The 15,449-nt window shown below is 45.1% G+C and overlaps 1 protein-coding gene and 1 non-coding gene across 2 annotated transcripts in view; one reads left to right on the forward strand and one right to left on the reverse strand.

Annotated features, from left to right (window-relative positions):
- LOC126259745 (uncharacterized) overlaps nucleotides 1–15,449 on the reverse strand; it is a 333,725-nt gene that overhangs the window by 79,082 nt on the left and 239,194 nt on the right. The gene's annotated exons all lie outside the window — the stretch shown is intronic.
- Nucleotides 5,577–5,649, forward strand: Trnaa-cgc (transfer RNA alanine (anticodon CGC)). Its single transcript has one exon. It is a non-coding gene; the product is annotated as a tRNA-Ala (tRNA).

Here is a 15,449-nt window from a genome sequence, read left to right on the forward strand (position 1 = left end):
AGGACATCCATGATAAATTGATTACATTGCACATTTAAAGATTCACAGGTCCTCGTATTGCGATGAAAGTGTAATCTTGGCTTCTTAACATTCGACTGGTTATGTATCGTTTCTGGATAAGAATTTCGTTACCACAAATTGATTCATCTTCCCTTCTTCATCATCCCCGAATGCCTGGCTTAACATCGTGGAGCAAGCCCTAAAGTGACGGTTGTGCCAGTAAGTCATGCTAAAGGGTGTTTCACAGTTCCTTTTATATGCTTCTTGGAGTTGTAGAGGGGACATAATACATAATGTTTAGTTAAGGAACCCATATCCAGGAATGTGACGTTTATATATAAGAGAAGTTTGAATATAGAATCATTCTGAAATCTCCCACCTCACGGTACGCACCAAAAAATGAGAAAAGGGAGACGTCGTCAGTCCCTGTTGTAAAATTATGGCATCACATACCAGTTTGGTCCGACTACGACAGCGAGAATCTGGTACGTTCGCAACTGGGAGCGTTGATTGTGCTGCTGTACGGACGCGCCGTACTCTCGCGACTTTGAATAGAACGTCCTTCGTCACGGAGAAGAACACCCGGCGACAAGTACCCTAAAAGTTGCCCATGCCATAGGTTCTTGTAGAACACATAGGTCAGAGATCATTGTCTTCGCTGTGTCCGTACCTTGAAGCGGGCCATTTGAAAGCGATTCAATCTGTAATCAGACAGTACATTTCCTTATCAGAACTTCATGTCCTAAGTCCTCCCTACAACCTCTAGAAGTCTGTAATAGGAATTTTGAAACACCTTGCATAAGCTTATCATGTGCGCAGGGTGTGCAAATTTTAGTTCCAGTTACAAAACTCTATAGTAAAGGAATCACTGTTAAGGATGACGTCAAATTTGAACAGGGTATTTTTGACGCAGGGGGAATTACCTGCACGCGTGAAAGTGGACAACGAATGGCCATGGAACATTCTGTGGACAGACGAAACCCATTTCCGTCTCCAAGCACATGTCAATACGCATAACTGCAGAATATGGACAACGGAAAATCCACACGCACATCAACCAGCACCACTTCGCTCTGCAAAGATGACTGCGTGGTGCGGATTGACAGCATCATATGTCGTAGTGCCGTAGATGAGTTCTCCAGGTCCTGTTAGCTGTGGCGTCACTGGGAAACGCCGAGACTCTTTTGCGCACCAACATCATTCCAAGAGCGTAGACGTGTGGGTAGTATCATTTTTATGCAAGATGGCGCTTCTCCGCAGATTGTATAGCCAGTGAAGCGGTTGCTGCACAGGCATTTCGGAAATGCTGGAATTATCAGCCGTCATTTCCCTACATCCTAGTCGTCCAGATCATCTGATCTTAATCCATGTGACCCCTGGCTGTGGGATTGTCTGAAGTATGCTGTGTTCAGTGTTCTAATGACGAACGTGGCTGAACTGAAACCACGCGCTGCGCAACGCATTCTGAACGTGACCCAACTCTTCCCCCCCACCCCCACCCCCGACCCCCTCACCCACCACCCTCCCCGACACCCACCGAACTGTTGTGGAACATGCTGTTTCTCGATTTCAGCTTGTGGCAGAAAACGGTGGACAGCATGCTAAACATGCTTTGCGCCAGTTTCACGATAATGCGATACCGATACCATTTTGCTTTTTATGCGACTGTTGGCCACAGAACAAAAACCGATGTCATTTGGCTTTTCATCCGGTTTTTGGCCCCAGAACAGTTAAAGAAGTTGTCATTTTGCTTTTTATGCGGCTTTTGACCGCATGACAACTGAAAAGCGATTTTTTTGATCTGGAGTGGTACGCGGCTGCCGTGGTGTATGGGCTTACGTACCTAGGAGTACCATAATGTTGACTGCCGAACTTGCGCAATCATGCACGTTGAACTGTACGGATGGTGTAATTCGCAACTCAAACCATAGCCGTCGTATTGCGATTCATGTACGTTAATTTACGTTAAGAGGCTCTAATGGTAAAAATCTTCATTAACCTTTTTTTGTTCCATCAATATTCCCCATGTGTCAAAAATATGCTGTTCAAATCTGACTTCATTCTGAGCAGTGTTTCTTTTTCTAAAGCGCTTAAAAACTGGAACATTAATTATGGACAACCTGCACGTGCTGTCTCCTAAGGGCGAACAACAGGGTGATGGTTGAAAAAACTCGAAATGTTTTGTTATGTATTTTGAATGTATATACATTGAAGAGTTATTAATCAAAATATTACGCGAGAACTCCAAAAACCGATTCTGTGGACATTTGAAACCGAGCGTTCGTGGCGCGCCTCGGCGTTAGAGAACCGGTTTCGCACTCACGCTCCCTTCGTTGCGTCCGTGAGATGTTTAGGGTTAAAGCTAACCTGATTCGCTGAGCGTTGTTTGGGCGGTTTCATTCAAAATGTGAACGAAAGTTTCAACAATCTCATTTGGAGATACTCTCCAAAAATAACATCCAGCCGAAGTGAAATTGCCAACATTGTTTCAGATTTGCCCGTATATCTATCTACACAGTGTAGATAATACGGCATTAATGCACGTGACAAATGCCTTTAAATCAAAATCGGCAATGGAATGCGCCGATTCTGTGAAGATAGAGACGTCAGCGTCGATGCGCTCAGCGATGAAACGGGCTTTGAGGACGAAAATCAGGACATGCCAGGTCAAAGTAGCAGACAGTGGCCATCCACTGGCCGGGGCGATAGTTATTAGGGACCAGGTATCGATGATATGCGTTAAGTTTCGAGCTTTGTCCCTTCTTTTATATGAAAAATACTTGGAAGCGTTAAATGCATGCGGGCTGGAGTGGCCGAGCGGTTTTAGGCGCTACAGTCTGGAACCGCGCGACCGCTACGGTAGCAGGTTCGAATCCTGCCTCGGGCATGGATGTGTGTGATGGCCTTAGGTTAGTTAGGTTTAAGTAGATCTAAGTTCTAGGGGACTGATGACTTCAGAAGTTAAGTCCCATAGTGCTCAAAGCCATTTGAACCATTTTTGTTAAATGCATTTTTCTCAAAACCACGTTTTTCGGCATGCTTGTCATCGCCCACGCTACAATTTTCATCCGGTTTTAATGATCTTTTGTCTCCCTTGAAGCAAAATGAAGTCTCTTCAGTTCATCGTAGCAGACTTTTTTATGTTTATATTCAGTATTTCTTTCGGCCAAAAAAGAGGTGTCCAAAACACGCCATTTTTTTTAAATGTCTGTAATCGTGCTAAGAAGTTTTTTTTTCTATTTCTTTTTTTTTCTAATCCCTACAATGAACTAAAATTACATGTGTTAAAGATCAGGTTGATACGTTTCAACCGGAGTTACACCGACAGCCATCGATCTGACACCTTTCAGAGTTGCCTCGGGAAAATGCCAACTACGCAGTGGAAATATTAATATTTTTCTATAAAAAAGTCAATAAAAACTTCACAGTGTGTTTTATTCATTGCATCAAACCCCATTTGTCTACTACATTCCAGTACAGAGAAAAAAAATCATGAATTTGAGCAAATTTTCGTCCGTCACCATGTCGTTCTCTCAAAACAAAATACACTACTGGCGATTAAAATTGCTACACCAAGAAGAAATGAAAATGATAAACGGGTATTCATTGGACAAATATACTACACAAGAACTGACGTGTGATTACATTTTCACCCAATTTGGGTGCATAGATCTCGAGAAATTGGTACCCAGAACAACCACCTCTGGCCGTAATAACGGCCTTGATACGCCCGGGCATTGAGTCAAACAGAGTTTGGATGGCTTGTACAGGTACAGCTGTCCATGCAGCCTCAGCACGATACCACAATTCATCAAGAAGAGTGACTGGCGTATTGTGACGAGTCAGTTACTCGGTCACCATTGACCAGACGTTTTCAATTGGTGAGAGATCTGGAGAATGTGCTGGCCAGGGCAGCAGTCGAAACATTTCTGTGTGCAGAAAGGCCGTACCAGACCTGCAACATGCGGTCGTGCATTATCCTGCTTAAATGTAGGGTTTCACGGGGATCGAATGAAGGGTAAAGCCACGGGTCATAACACATCTGAAATGTAACGTCCACTATTCGAAGTGCCGTCAATGCGAACAAGAGGTGAGCGAGACGTGTAACCAATGGCACCCCATACCATCACGCCGGGTGATACGCCAGTATGGCGCTGACGAATACATGCTTCCTATGTGCGTTCACCGCGATGTCGCCCACCACGGATGCGACCATCATGATGCTGTAAACAGAACATGGATTCATCCGAGAAAATGACGTTTTGCATTCGTGCAGCAAGGTTCGTCGTCGAGTACACCATCGCAGGCGCTCCTGCCTGTGATGCAGCGTCAAGGGTAACCGCAGTCATGGTCTCCGAGCTGATAGTCTATGCTGCTGCAAACGTCGTCGAACTGTTCGTGCAGATGGTTGTTGTCTTGCAAACGTCCCCGTCTGTTGACTCAGTGATCGAGACGTGGCTGCACGATCCGTTACAGCTATGCGGATAAGACGCCTGTCATCTCGACTGTCAGTGATACGAGGCCGTTGGGATCAATCATGGCGTTCCGTATTACCATCCCGAACCCACCGATTCTTTATTCTGCTAACAGTCATTGGATCTCGATCAACGCGAGCAGCAATGTCGCGATACGGTAAACCGCAATCGCGATAGGCTACAATCCGACCTTTATCAGAGTCGGAAACGTGATGGGTACGCATTTCTCCTTCTTACACGTGACATCATAACACCGTTGCACCAGGCGACGCCGGTCAACTGCTGTTTGTGTATGAGAAATCGGTTGGAAACTTCCCCCATGTCAGCACGTTGTAGGTGTTGCCACCGGCGCTAACCTTGTGTGAATGCTCTGAAAAGCTAATCATTTGCATATCACAGCATCTTCTTCCTGTCGGTTAAATTTCGCATCTGTAGCACGTCATCTTCGTGGTGTAGCAATTTTAATGGCCAGTAGTGTATAAAAAACGAATTGATCTTGTGTTGCAGTCCAGCTTCCAAAAACGACATCTGCGCATCACCTACTCGAAATTCTCTCGTGCTGTCAACTGAGCGGGTAAGTCGTATGGAATCAGCGTTTCAACGGATTTGTACCCGTTATCTTTAGGAGATTAGTAGGAACCTCAATGAAGCCAGGCTTGACTCTGTCCGATAACCAAAGAATACTTCTTCCGTTGTTTTGTCACGCTCGGTGCACTTGGTGAGTTTCTTCACCTGTGCCCTACTTCGAAAGCCACGTCTCGAGACGCGTTGGAGGGAGACCGCCGCCGGTGGATCGGAAGTGTAGTGGGCAGCGGCCGCGGGCGGAACCGGGTCCTGGGTCCTGTGTGGGCGCTTACGTAAGCGACGGGCTATCGCATCATGCGCCCGTGACTCGGCCGCCACGGTCACGCGCGTGCCGTGCTGCGCCGCCTTACGCAACCACGGGAGGGTCAGCTCAGATCCGTGCCACAGCACCGGACGTGCTGTGTTTCATTACACTGAATGGAATAGACAACATGAAACCGGCACCGTAATGACGCCGCTACCAACACTATTTACGAAGGACTCTTACACAAGTAGCGCGACACTACATACATACCGAGCGAGGTGGCGCAGTGGTTAGCGCACTGGACTCGCATTCGGGAGGACGACGGTTCAATCCCGTCTCCGGCCATCCTGATTTAGGTTTTCCGTGATTTCCCTAAATCGTTTCAGGCAAATGCCGGGATGGTTCCTTTGAAAGGGCACGGCCGATTTCCTTCCCAATCCTTCCCTAACCCGAGCTTGCGCTCCGTCTCTAATGACCTCGTTGTCGACGGGACGTTAAACACTAACCACCCCCCCCCCCCCACCACCACTACATACATGTTAACTACTGACTATTGCCCCCGTTCGTCAGATGGTTACAGTGAAGTACACATTTCATTGCAGTGCAATGTTGTGAGATCAGTTGTACTTGCGTAGAGTGCGTTACTCAAAATCCGGAAGAGGGTAGCTATACAGGGTGTTCGGAAATTCCCGTTATATACTTTTAGGACTGGCACACGGAAGTGAGTACATAATGTTTTCAATGGAAACCAATGTCCGGAAACGTATCGTTTCCTTTCTAGGGTAGTTTCGGTTCAGATGTTTAACTCACCAACTTCGGTTTGAAGGGCTGAACTAGGGGTGACGCAATACAACCATTACGTAACGGCTCGAAAGGAAACAAAGCAAACCTCCATTCATCACTTAAGCACATTTCTTTCTACACTACCGGCCATTAAAATTGCTACACCACGAAGATGACGTGCTACAGACGTGAAATTTAACCGACTGGAAGAAGATGCTGTGATATGCAAATGGTTAGCTTTTCAGACCATTCACACAAGGTTGGCGCCGGTGGCGACACCTACACGGTGCTGACATGAGGAAAGTTTCCAACCGATTTCTCATACACAAACGGCTGTTGACCGGCGTTGCCTGGTGAAACGTCGTTGTGATGCCTCGTGTAAGGAAGAGAAATGCGTACCATCACGTTTCCGACTTTGATAAAGGTCGGATTGTAGCCTATCGCGATTGCGGTTTATCGTATCGCGACATTGCGGCTCGCGTTGGTCGAGATCCAATGACTGTTAGCAGAATAAAGAATCGGTGGGTAATACGGAACGCCGTGCTGGGTCCCAACGGCCTCGTATCACTAGCTGTCAAGATGACAGGCATCTTATCCGCATGGCTGTAACGGATCGTGCAGCCACGTCTCGATCCCTGAGTCAACAGATTGGAACGTTTGCAAGACGACAACCATCTGCACGAACAGTTCGACGACGTTTGCAGCAGCATGGACTATCAGCTCGGAGACCATGGCTGCGGCTACCCTTGACGCTGCATGACAGACAGGAGCGCATTTGATGGTGTACTCAACGACGAACGTGGGTGCACGAATGGCAAAACGTCAGTTTTTCGGATGAATCCAGGTTCTGTTTACAGCGTCATGATGGTTGCATCCGTATTTGGCGACATCGCGGTGAACGCACATTGGAAGCGTGTATTCGTCATCGCCATACTGGCGTATCACCCGGCGTGATGGTATGATGTGCCATTGGTTACACGTCTCGGTCACCTCTTGTTCGTACTAACGGCACTTTGAACAGTGGACGTTCCATTTCAGATGTGTTACGACCCGTGGCTCTACCCTTCATTCGATCCCTGCGAAACCCTACATTTCAGCAGGATAAGGCACGACAGCATGTTGCAGGTCCTATACGGGCCTTTCTGGATACAGAAAATGTTTTATTGCTGCCCTGGCCAGCACATTCTCCAGACCTCTCACCAATTGAAAACGTGTGGTCAATGGTGGCCGAGCAATTGGCTCGTCACAATACGCCAGTCACTACCCTTGATGAATTGTGGTATCGTGTTGAAGCTGTATGGGCAGCTGTACCTGTACACGCCATCCAAGCTCTGTTTGACTCAATGCCCAGGCGTATCAAGGCCGGTATTACGGCCAGAGGTGGTTGTTCTGGGTTCTGATTTCTCAGGATCTATGCACCCAAATTGCGTGAAAATGTATTCACATGTCAGTTCTAGTATAATATATTTGTCCAATGAATACCCGTTTATCATCTGCATTTCTTCTTGGAGTAGAAATTTTAATGGACAGTAGTGTACTAACATTTAAACATTACGTGTTTACATTATTCTAAAACAAAAACGAACTCGGCATACTGTGTACGAATAGAACAGTACTGATGCATTACAAAAGCGCCTCGATGTGGCGACCAACAGCTTTGTTATAGACACAGTACCTACAAAGCGTGTTCTGGTATACACTCTCCATCCCACGTGATCTCTTCAGTTTCTACTGCAGTGGCCACAACTCGTGCCAGCAGATCTTCCTCTGTCTCTACAGGAGTCTCGGAAAATAAACTTTGCATATGACCCTGCAAGAATTAGTCCATATCGCGGTGGCCACGCAGCTAGATATTTCACTTTATCGTCTGCTGAGACGTCTCAAAACCGCACTTGCAGGTCTCGTAGTAAGCCAGACGTTAAGTGACATCAGGTACCTAGCTGACGTAGTACGCGTCATCTTGTCAAGCCTACTGCATACCAGGACAAGCACCTCTGAGAATTTTCTCCTTCCCTCAGCAGACGTGGACGCTTTACACGTCTGGATTGAAAGCGTCACACTGTTTCCTATTCAAAACATTTCGTATTCACTCGCGCCTACAAGTTCTATAAGCTTGTCACGGGAATTCTCAAACACCCAGTATTTCAGGTCTGTAGTCGTCCTTAACCATTCGATGAAACGCGCATGTCAAGTGTTCGTAGAAAAATTTCCAGATGCCGATATCTCAGCACAAAGCAGCATATACGATTTAGTTAAAAATGTCGTACATCAGATACAGTTTGAAACGTAAAACGACACTGCAAATTTATTTTATGATTGCACAGGCCATTGCCAATATTGAAACGAGGATTACTGCTAGTCCAGAAAAAATCACTATGTGAGTTATCATAGCAGTATGTCGCTAAATACACATCCTGTCGTAAAACTCTTCTCGAATTAAAATTGCAACTACACCGCGCTAAACCTGTGCAACAGCTGAAGGAGACAGAAAAACCGAAACTGATTATGACACCTGGCTTCTGGAAACGTTGTTAGTGGACAGACAGACATGATGTCGTATTTAATGCTACACGTGACTTAAGTTCATTTGTCCAGCTATGTTACTTCGCAGAATACTGGGATTTGGACACCGAGGAATCCTCGAGAGGTATTCGAGCGTCCACTTCATGATGAGAAAATGGGTGTTTGGTGTGCCGTCTCCGGGAATCGTATAATGGGACCAACATTTTTTGACCGAACTGACAATACACAAGTTTACCTCACAATTTTCGAAAAATTATATGCGCAGTTAACTCATAATGAAAAATAGTGCAGCTTCTTTCAACAAGGCGGAGCTACGTGTCATAAATCAAACGATTTGCCGAATGGCGTTTATGCAGCTTTCACAAATGAACGAGTTGTAGGCAGTAGACTGTGACCTCCACGTTCCCAGAATCGTCTACTTGCAATTTTTTCCTTTGGGGCTACTCATAGGAAAGATTCAGGCAGGTAATCCCCAAAATATTGATGAACTGAAGGTGAACAATGAAAGAGCAATCACCAAAATTGACAACAAAGTTTTGTGTGAGACAACTCTCAATATAATCATTCGAGCACACAGCTTCATCCTGTCTTCAGTTGGCATATAGGTTGTCACAACGTCGATGTCCAGTGATCATCGAGCAAGACTTTTGCTACAATAATGATAATAAAAGCACTAATGTTAAGAAACGCATAACTGAAACAACTATTCATTCATAAATTTCATTCAAACGTAATCTACAGATTCTACAGCGATTACGTTCTCGGTTCGGTTTTATATTGGTCAACCTGTGGAATCCTACTAGTGTCTTCTTCTGTGCGCTCTGATTGTGATGAAGTTCGCAACCTACAACTTTTTTCCTTCCAGTTTGTATAGTTCGTAACTTAATTCTTGTTAACGATGATCTCTTCATTTCCTTAATTCGTTGGGTGCTGTCTATACAGTTAACGGATCTGACCTTCTCTTACTGGCGCTACGACTGATTTTGTGTCCAAGTTCCTGTATATGGTGGGTCTGAGGCTGCTGTGTCTTCCTCTAGTACTTCCTTTAAATAGTCGCACGAACGAAAAAAATGGCTGATATCGAAATAAGTGACCATGGAATAGACAAGCAACTGTAATCGCTCAACAGAGGGCTGTCCACTGGACCCGACAGAATACTATCATGTTTCCGCATAGAGTATGCAAAGGACTTGCCCCTCTCTTAGCAGAAGTGTACCTTAGGTGTTGGGAGGAGCGAAGGGTTCCTGACAATTGGAAAAAGGCACAAGTCATTCCCATTTTCAAAGAGGATCGTCGAACAGACACACAAAACTATAGACCCGTATCTCTGACGTAGGTCAGTTGTAGAATTCTGGAACATGTTTTATGCTCACGTATTATGACATTTCTGGAGCCAAAGATCTCCTTTGCAGGAATCAATTATAGTGTGAAACCCTGCTCGCTCTGTTCGTACACGAATCCCAGAAAGCAGTAGATACAGGCGCTCAGGTAGATGCTATGTTCCTTGACTTCCGGAAGGCATTCAGTGTAGGTCTGCACTACCTCTAATGAGCAAAATATGACCGTACGGGTAACCAGATCAACTTTTTGATTGGATGTGAAGAGTTTCTAGCAAACAGAACACAGCGTATGATTCTGAACGGCGAGAAGCCTTCAAACACGAAAGTAACTTAGGGCGAGCCCCAGGCAAGCGTTATAGGACCATTACTTTTCGCAAATACACAGTATGTATACAGGGTGGTCCACTGATCGTGACCGGGCCAAATATCTCACGAAATAAGCGTCAAACGAAAAAACTATAAAGAACGAAACTCGTCTAGCTTGAAGGGGGAAACCAGATGGGGCTATGGTTGGCCCGCTAGATGGCGCTGCCATAGGTCAAACGGATGTCAACTGCGTTTTTTTGAAATAGGAACCCCCATTTTTTATTACACATTCGTGTAGTACGTAAAGAAATATGAATGTTTTAGTTGGACCACTTTTTTAGCTTTGTGATAGATGGCGCTGTAATAGTCACAAACATATGGCTCACAATTTTGGACGAACAGTTGGTAACAGGTAGGTTTTTTTAAATTAAAATACAGAACGTAGGTACGTTTGAATATTTTATTTCGGTTGTTCCAATGTGATACAAGTACCTTTGTGAACTTATCATTTCTGTGAACGCATGCTGTTACAGCGTGATTACCTGTAAATACCACATTAATGCAATAAATGGTCAAAATGATGTCCGTCAACCTCAGTGCATTTGGAAGTACGTGTAACAACATTCCTCTCAACAGCGAGTAGTTCGCCTTCCGTAATGTTCGCACACGCATTCACAATGCGCTGACGCATGTTGTCAGGCGTTGTCGGTGGATCAGTATAGTAAATATCCTTCAACATTCCCCACAGAAAAAAATCCGGGGACGTCAGATCCGGTGAACGTGCAGGCCATGGTATGGTGCTTCGACGACCAATCCACCTGTCATGAAATATGCTGTTCAATACCGCTTCAACCGCATATGAGCTATGTGGTGGACATCCATCATGTTGGAAATACATCGCCAGTCTGTCATTCAGTGAAACATCTTGTAGTAACATAGGTAGAACATTACGTAGGAAATCAGCATAAATTGCACGATTTAGATTGCCATTGATAAAATGGGGGCCAATTATGCTTCCTCCCATAATGCCGCACCATGCATTAAACCGCCAAGGTCGCTGATGTTCCACTTGTCGCAGCCATCGTGGATTTTCCGTTGCCCAATAGTGCATATTATGCCGGTTTACGTTACCGCTGTTGGTGAATGACGCTTCGTCGCTAAATAGAACGCGTGCAAAAAATCTGTCATCGTCCCTTAATTTCTCTTGTGCCCAGTGGAAGAACTGTACACGACGTTCAATGTCGTCGCCATGCAATTCCTGGTGCTTAGAAATATGGTACGGATGCAATCGATGTTGATGTAGCATTCTCAACATCGAAGTTTTGGAGATTCCCGATTCTCGCGCAATTTGTCTGCTACTGATGTGCGTATTAGCCGCGATAGCAGCTAAAACACCTACTTGAGCATCATCAATTGTTGCCTGTCGTGATTGATGTTTCACATGTGGCTGAACACTTCCTGTTTCCTTAAATAACGTAACTATCCGGGGAACGGTCCGGACACTTGGATGATGTCGTCGAGGATACCGAGCAGCATACATAGCACACGCCCGTTGGGCATTTTGATCAAAATAGCCATACATCAACACGATATCGACCTTTTCCGCAATTGGTAAACGGTCCATTTTAACACGGGTATTGTATCACGAAGCAAATACCGTCCGCACTGGGGGAATGTTACATGATACCACGTACTTATACGTTAGTGACTATTACAGCGCCATCTATCACAAAGCGAAAAAAGTGGTCCAACTAAATCATTCATATTTCTTTACGTACTACACGAATATGTAATAAAAATGGGGGTTCCTATTAAAAAAAAAAACGCAGTTGATATCCGTTTCATCTATGGCAGCGGCATCTAGCGGACCAACCACAGCGCCCCGTCAAGCTAGACGAGTTTCGTTATTTGTAGTTTTTGTCGTTTCATGCCTATTTCGTGAGATATTTGACCCAGTCACTATCAATGGACTACCCTGTATACCAATTTTTAGCGTTTTCCATAAGCTTTCAGGGCCTATACATGTCCCGAACCTACCGAAGTGACGAAGTATGGATTCCATACGTAACACTGACGTAGACGGGAGACATTTTAATTGGAAGTCGCTTGCCCGGTGCCAGCAGATAAAGACGATATTTCAGTACATGTGTTGTTCAGAAGTACGATGCAATGTTCCTTCAGACATGCACGTATGTTTGAAGGAACATTTGCATCGTAATTCTGAACAACACAGGCACTGCTATGTCGTACTTGCAGGGAGTGGCAGATGATCCTCGACATATACAAGGGTAACGTATTGCGAATAAATGGACAGAAATACCCTTCTTTGTATGACTACGCAGTTGCAGGAGAATCACTGGAAGCAGTTACTTCCACAAAATATCTAATACTATGCGTAGAGAGGGATCTGAAATTCAATTAATCGTGAGTAACGTAGATGCTGAGAGTCATTGGAAGATTCCTCAGGAAATGTAGTCCATCACCAAAGTAAGTAGCTTACAAAACATTCGTTCTTCCAGTACTTGAATATTGCTCTCAGTGTGGGATCCGTACCATACACGACTGCTGGAAGAAATAGAGAAGATCTGAAGCAGAGCAGCGCGTTTCGTTGCAGGTTCAGCTACTAAGAACGAAAGCTTCACAGAGCTGATCAGTTAACTCCAGTGGCAGACGCTGACAGAGAGGCGTTTCGTATCACGGTGTGTAGTGGACTGACAAGGCAGCCAGTCCACAGTGAAGTAGCCGAAAGGGCACGCGTCAACTCACGCCGTCTGGCGTGAAGTCTGGAACAGGATAAGTTATGAATGTGATAAAGAAAAGAACGTAGCTACTAGAACACTTAACTTTTATCTATCCTTTGGTATACAGCATTCTTGATGATACAAGTGAGACTCATTAACATACATGCAATGGTACAAATGCCGCCTTGCTAGGTCGTAGCCATTAACTTAGCTGAAGGCTATTCTAACTGTCTCTCGGCAAATGAGAGAAAAGGCTTCGTCCGTATAGTCGCTAGCAACGTCGTCGTACAACTGGGGCGAGTGCTAGTACGTCTCTCGAGACCTGCCTTGTGGTGGCGCTCGGTCTGCGATCCTGACAGTGGCGACACGCGGGTCCGACATGTACTAATGGACCGCGGCCGATTTAAGCTACCACCTAGCAAGTGTGGTGTCTGGCGGTGACACCACACGGTGTGCGGCGTATCGTTAGAGTTCGTAGAGAGTATGTGCCTAGAAGATACCTCTTCCTCCTAAGAGTATCTCGCGAGAAGACCACAAAGATAAAACCAGAGAGAGATTCGAGCCCACACGGAGGCTTACCGGAAATCGTTCTTCTCTCTTACTAATCATGACTGGAACAGGAAAGGGGGGAAGTGACATTCGAGCACAAAGTACTCGGAGTAATTATGAAGTGTGCCTAAAACTCTTCCTATGAGATAGGGGATGGAGGGGAGCGGTAGAACGCTTGTGAATTGTTCAGGATGGGCAACCATTTGGCGGGTGGTGTCGCAGTCACAGTTCATGATTCTGGATACACTGTTTGCTGGACGTTTAGCTGGATGTGTGAATCACCAGTATTCTGTCAAACGAAAGCGGCTTGTTCCAGGACCAACTGGAGAAGCGTCTTGTACAGGATGACGACAAGGTGATCGGGTAGCGTCGCCACTGAGTGTAGCATCAGGTTGAGGCCCCTAGGATATCCAGCGCTTTCCACCGCATTTCCTGAATATGCTGGTGTCACCTTGGCCAATGTCCAACGTCCAACCTGACGTCGACGTAAATATCTGCTCTGCTGCATTGGATATGAGCGTTTCAGGTTGACCGTCTATTCTGACTGATGATAACGGCTCATCTTTTGCTGCGTTGAACTCCAGGTGTCACTGGAGAGCCAAGGTCATTCATACCTTCAAGGCGTCAGACAGTCATGCCATTATTAGTCCGAAGACCGATAGTCGTCAGCACACAATGCAAGCAGCATGCTATCTGCGACCGACACAGTGGGGCGTGCGTCACTGACATCAGGCGAGAAACCAATCATTGGTGGAAAACTTGAGAGCAAAATTCAAACACAAACCTTTTATGTTATTAAATAAACTATTATACTGTTATGGTCCATTTAGCACTAAATAAGATTGTAACGGTTTTATAGAAACAAAATAAATCTAAAATTTTGTACTATTTTGAACCTCACAAGGATCTAGAATGGTAACGTAAGAAACTAGAGTGCAAGAAGACCAATGAGGTCGTTTCTTGGACGGAATGGGGGCTGGGATGAGAGGCAAGTGGTGAAAGAGACGCTTGAGTGGGTTCTTTGTGAGACAGAAGCAGGTGGCAGGTTCTCACACATTCAGGCTCGCCACTGTGTGTGGGCGAGGTGCGGCAATGGCTGGAGCAGCCAGCAGAGGTTCTTCGGCGCATGCATGTGCACTCGAAAACTCAAGTGCTTTTATACATCTACAGGAACGCCTTCTGATATATACGTAATATATATGTAATGTAACGGGAAACGTTACAAAAACGTAAATGTTGGTCAATCTCCGGAAGTTCTTGACCAAATGGTTTGAAATTTTGACACAACGTGGAACTAATATAGTTTTTTTATGTACCTAATTCTTTAATGCACGTATATTTTTAATGTATATATAATATATGTACTATATAGAGATCTCAGAATGTATCTTTCCGATTTATTTAAAATTTTTACGTGTTACTGTAGAAACGTTTACACACGTATAGACTAAATACTTTTAATATATACAGGGTAACTATTGCCACCGAGAATAATTCCGAAAGTATGATAATAGCTGAAAAGTTTGTGGGACAAAGGTTTCATGGGACAATGGGGGCCATAATATGAAGTTGGTTGTTTGTTGCTAGGTGGGGTCGCGTCAGAGATATGGTCAACTTCGTATTTTTAAATGGGATGCTGTAGTTTGGTTCTTATTTTCTGACAGCGGCTATCAAGACGAATCCAATGATGTGTAACAGTAAGGTCTTCGAAGGTCAACGAAGGTGAAAAAGGCGGCATGAACATCTATTTACACTAGGTGTTCGAAGTGATTACCACTGGTATCAACGCAGTGCTGCAATCTTCTTATCATGGATTGAGTGGTATTCCTTATCACTTCGGCACTTATCGAAGCACATGCACTGACAATTGTCTCTCACGTATCGTGCAAATAGTAAATACTCT

This window comes from Schistocerca nitens, chromosome 5, assembly GCF_023898315.1.
Source record: "Schistocerca nitens isolate TAMUIC-IGC-003100 chromosome 5, iqSchNite1.1, whole genome shotgun sequence".
Lineage (NCBI taxonomy): Eukaryota > Metazoa > Arthropoda > Insecta > Orthoptera > Acrididae > Schistocerca > Schistocerca nitens.